Source organism: Gobio gobio (assembly GCF_949357685.1).
Source record: "Gobio gobio genome assembly, chromosome: 3".
Taxonomy (NCBI): domain Eukaryota; kingdom Metazoa; phylum Chordata; class Actinopteri; order Cypriniformes; family Gobionidae; genus Gobio; species Gobio gobio.
This window is the reverse complement of record NC_137099.1, coordinates 35,715,935-35,721,292: the sequence shown is the minus strand read 5'-3', so window position 1 is coordinate 35,721,292 and position 5,358 is coordinate 35,715,935. Positions and strand designations below refer to the sequence as shown.

General features: G+C 36.7%; 1 long non-coding RNA gene across 1 annotated transcript; it reads right to left on the bottom strand.

Moving 5' to 3' along the window:
- Nucleotides 1-3,886: 3,886 nt before the first annotated feature.
- LOC307124466 lies at nt 3,887-4,433 on the bottom strand. Its single transcript, XR_013816267.1, has 3 exons — nt 4,252-4,433; nt 4,064-4,162; nt 3,887-3,980 (listed from the first exon to the last, which is right to left on the bottom strand). It is a non-coding gene; the product is annotated as an uncharacterized lncRNA (long non-coding RNA).
- Between the last annotated feature and the right edge of the window lie 925 nt (nt 4,434-5,358).

The window sequence follows — 5,358 nt, the reverse complement described above, 5'->3', positions numbered from 1 at the left end:
TTAATTGACACAAGAGTTTAAGAGGCACAAACAACAGCCTATATATAATTTAAATGAAATAGAGCAAATAGAATAATATTTAATACATTTAAATAAACTACTATATAAAATAATAAATTGAACATTTAAATGTTTTAACTTTTCAAATAAACAAAATTAACAATATCTAAAACACCACAAACAAGTTTAAAAGTAGCAATAATAAGAATTAGGTAACATTTCAATAGAACTATTAAAATCCAAACTTGTGTATTTGTGTCTTCTTGGGTGACATGACTGTGTTGTGAACCAGGAAAAGAAGTGGTTGATGGAGCTGCAATAAAGAAAATAATTATATATAAAGTTAGACTTAATTTTTTAAAATGCAGACGGTTATCATTTTACAGTACCTTTATACTCACCAACAGCTGGAGCTTTGCTTACTGGCAGCATATACTTTAATAGTGCCCCTGGAAAGGGGACATAAGGAGTAAATGAATGTTAGCCCTTTAGTGAAGAAGCCAAACTGGGGTTGTATTGTTCTGTTAAATGCTTTAACATCACAGCAAATGGTATAATACTAAACCAATTTTATGCAGCATGTTATTAGCATTTATTACAAGGCTTGGTTGAATTCCAATGTAGAATGCGGGTCTGTTACGTCTTGATAACAGACCGCTGTGAAGTAGCTATAACACACCGTTGAGCAGAGCGTTGCTATGGACGCGGAACGGACTATTTTCTTTAGCGGAAGCAATACAATCGTTTTTAAATCAATAAACTCCTTTTTGAATCAATAAACTCCTTTTTGAATCAATATTTTGTGTCAAATAATTTATTGATTTGGTAGGTATCCATGTAATAAGAGGGATAATCTATAGCGAGCTGCGAGGCGGTTTTTATTCGCTAAACAACCGCCTCGCTATACTGCGAGCGAGAGAGACTAACTTATATTTAGACTGCAGATTATCCATACATACATAGGTATCGGAAAATTAAGCCTACAGGTTTACGTACCTTTATCTTCTTGCTTCTTTTCTTCTTCCAGCCTCTTCTTTTGTCGTTTTTCATGGCCAGAAAGATATTTTCGTTTCTTGTTGTCAGACATCGTCGACGTCGGAGTCACTGACTGACAGGTGACGAGTGACATGACTGACATCACAGGGTCAGTCAGGGGTCAAGATTAGCGGGGAACTCGCCATAATAAAGAACTAAATAAATAACAACTGTGCTTATCATGATGCCTGATAACTAGCGCTGTAGGCCCATTTCTTTCTTTTTATTTATTTATTTTATGTTACTTTTGATGTATGATTTTTTTTCAGCAATGACTCTAGGGGGCCCTCTGCTGGCCACGGGGCCCTTTGCAATTGCAAGGTTCGCTTAGTGGCTGGACCGGCTCTGGTTTAAAGATAAGAACAAATACTCTGTCGCCCTCTGTCGTTTCAAAGAATAGCACAACGGCGAGCGGGTCGAGTATAAACGCCTCGTCCGTTTGGGGAGGAGCGGCGCAGTCAGCGGACTGAGCGGAGGCTCGCGCTGCGGAGACAGGCGAAAGTAAAGGCTTTCACACAGAACGCGGAATGCGCGGCGCTGGCCGCTAGGTTCAGCGTTGCCCTTCGGATACAACGCGATTTGCGTTGCGCTACGCCAGAGCAAAGTAGGCGGAGTTTTCAAAACTTTTTGGATGCCGCGCTGGTAATCGTCACAGAGCGCAGCGGCAAAAGTTGAAATATAATATATAATATGGCAGAGAGAATGTTCTTCCTTTGTTATTATGAAATATTGGGAAATGTTTTATTGAGATCATTATAAAAACTTTCAATTTAAGAACATTCCCAAAATATACTCAAAATGTTGCAAGTAAAATGTTCTAATTTTGTTAACTCGTCACATTAGAAGAACGTTTTATAAAGAACATTCAACATCTCTCTCAATGATATCCTCAAAACAGTTTCCTAATGTGGCAGAGAGAATGTTCTTCCTTTGTTATTATGAAACATTGGGACAATGTTTTAGTGAGATCATTGTACAACTTGTTACCTCAGAAACATTCCTAAAACATCCTTTGAATGTTGCAGTTAAAATGTTATATCTTGGTTTACATTTAACGCTATAGGAACATTTTTTTAAATGAGAAAACATTCTTAAAATATTCGTTAAACATTAGCCTACATTCAAATGTTTTCTTCAGAACATTAACCAAACTTGTAGGGAATGTTAGCCAAAGTTCTGAGAACGTTCCCTGCTAGCTGGGACAGCGCTATAGTGTCTTACTATTCTAATTGTATTTAATTATTTAATATAAGTCATTTCTCAGACAGTATATGGATCTTTTAGATGAATTTAAGGAGTGCTGGTCTAGTCTTGGTCTTGACTCGGTCTCGCCCTGTCTTGGTCTCTGTGATTGGTGGTCTTAATAATAATAATAAATCTTTATTTTTTATTGCGCCTTAAAATGTACATCTCAAAGCGCTTTACAGAAACAAATAAAACAGAGTACACAAAAATAAACAATAAACAATAAACGTAAAAAGAAAAATCAAAAACAGTTAAAAAAACTATATAAAATTGATACAAACGTTCAATTAAAAGCTACCCTAACAAAAAATTGTTTTAAGGTGAGATTTAAAAATGCAAAGAGATTGAGCTTGCCTTATCTCAATCGGTAAAGAATTCCATAATTTTGGAGCTAATGAGGAAAAAGCCCTATAACCCATCAGTCTTAAGATGAGTTTTTGGAACAACTAAAAGGCCAGTTTCAGATGAACGCAGATTACGTGTCGGATTAAAAGTTCAGACAAATATTGCGGTGCCAACCCATGTAAAGCCTTGTAAGTAAGCATCAAGATTTTAAAATCATCCCTAAACTTAACCGGGAGCCAATGCAAAGACTCCAAAATAGGATTGATGTGATCTCTCATCCTAGTTCTTGTAAGGATTCTAGCAGCTGAATTTTGAACTAGCTGCGATTTGTTTAGGGTAGCTTTTGACACCCCAGCCAACAAGCATTACAATAATCAATACGGGTAAAAACAAAAGTGTTAATCAACATCTCAGCAACAGAAAAAGAAATGTAATCTGGCAATATTTCTAAAATGAAAAATTGAAATGAAAAAAAATTAACTGTATTTTTTACATCTAGCTCAAATGTTAGATTTGCATCAAAGATCACCCCCAAATTCTTCCATTTTGATTGGTACTCCCACTGCATGAAAAGTGGGATTTTCGACCCCGTAAACGCCTGTATACTCCTGGAAATCTCCCTAATTTTCGGCAGTTTTCGACAATTTAGAGGCAGCGAACGTCGCGTTCGTCTGTTCCACAAATTGTCGTAAACGAACCATGACGTAGGTGGAGAGCCCCCCGCTGAGAGAGCCCGCGGAGGTGCGACGCCTCTAATTTGCATATGAATAGCAGCGAAACCAGAGAGTCAACGGCCAGACTTGAATTTACTCACTCACTATTGGCTGAAGCCACTACATTTAAAAAAGAAAAATCCCTCGTGATTGGTTGGCAGATCACTGCAAACCAATCATTATTGGTCCCCCTTGCTCATTATAAATGTAAACCCCAATAATAATAATAAATATATAATTTATGTTGTAATAATTTGTTTCATATTAATGTTATTGTGCTATGAAGTATTCATACCATCAAGGAATATATGGGAAAATTATACGGACCGTGCCGTTTATTCAAACAAGGGGCTTCATTTATAAGCATACAGCTGTTCATTCAAAGAAAGGGCTTCATTTATAAAACACAGCGGTTTACTCAAAGAAAGAGCTTTATTGTTAAACATACAACTATGTACAGTGCAGCAGTAATGTCTCGTAATGTAATGTAAAGTTCGGCGTGCTCCAGGCTGCGAGAGGGCGGTGGCCGCACAATCCATCCAGACACCCCGTCAACAAAGCCGTCTTCCTCGTCAGATATGAGTTCAATGGTCGCGGACTTCCAAACGTCCACCTCATCCAGCACACTCTTGCTTCCAGCAACTGTAATACAATCCATAAAGACAATAAGCAGCCTGAAAAATACTCACATTGACAAAAAACGGATCTAATATAATAAATCTTACCCTTTTTCTTCTTGATCGACTCCGAGCTAAACTTCGCAGTTTCAGGTTGTTTGTATCTGAAGCTCCGGCGTGTCGATTCATAATACGTCTTACAGGCAGCTGGAAAACAATTACATGAGACTGGTATTAATAAAAACAGTCACGGTAAAATTAAACAAGGAATGAGAAACACATTAGAAGTTACTTACACACAATTTCGTCGTGATCAGCGGTTAAATCTGGACTCGCGGAAATCGCTCCAAGCAGATAAGAGCTCACGGCTTCGTTATGAGGCGAGGATAGTCTGTGTAAACACAATGTGCAGTTTTAAGCTCGGATCTATTAACGCATCCATTTCCTTATACAGCTGAATAAAAGCATATTCTTTAAATCGTAACGTTACATTACCCATGCTGTGGTTCATAGCGACTGCAGTTTGCCTCAGAGTTATGAAGACGAAGACAGCCTCCTGAAAATGAGTCCAAAAAGTTCGTCGCGTCCATGCAGAGATTGAGTTGAAGACGTTGTCCTGTCATTGTTGATCACGATAAAGGAAAGCAGCAAAAAACATAAAAAAAATAGTTTAAAGCTCGTCTTCTACGCGTCATGGCCATGACCTCGACCTCGCACCTCATTGGACTAGTATGGATATGATATGGAACGCGCCTGGGGCCAAATCTCTTTATACGAAACGCGTGACTTATGATCGTTTCAACCTTCAACACGCCCTGTTTTCCGCTTCACGCACAGTTTTAACATGTTAAGAAAAACATTTGAACGTGTTTCTTAACGCGCACATTCTGTACATGTCGAAGTGTAATATTTTTTTTTTTAAGCAGACTTACCTTTAGATGTAGCCTAGGCTACATACATATTAATATAAGATATTAATTAATTGCTTAACTGACTACTGTGCTAGAGTAAAGTAGCCTAATGTTACAATGTATATTAAGTAAATGCTTAATATTATACAATTATTATAATTTATCTATATGGGTTATTGTTTGTTTTTTAAAGTTAGGCTATATATAATTTCTAAAAGTATAGGCTAATTTACACAGCACATATTTATAACTGAAAACACACAACTTTATTCACTTTCACATAATAATGTTTTTGTAATTTGGTGTTTAGTTTGTTGTATAGTTTGTTTATACTGTTCTGTCTCTGTTTTGTTTCCAGGAACATCTGATGAGTGCTATAATAAAATGACTTCATTATATTTAAAATATGTTTTGTTATTCATTTTATTTATATTATTAATATTTTATTTACCCATAAACGTGTCTTTAGGAAGCCATAAGTTATAGAGACAA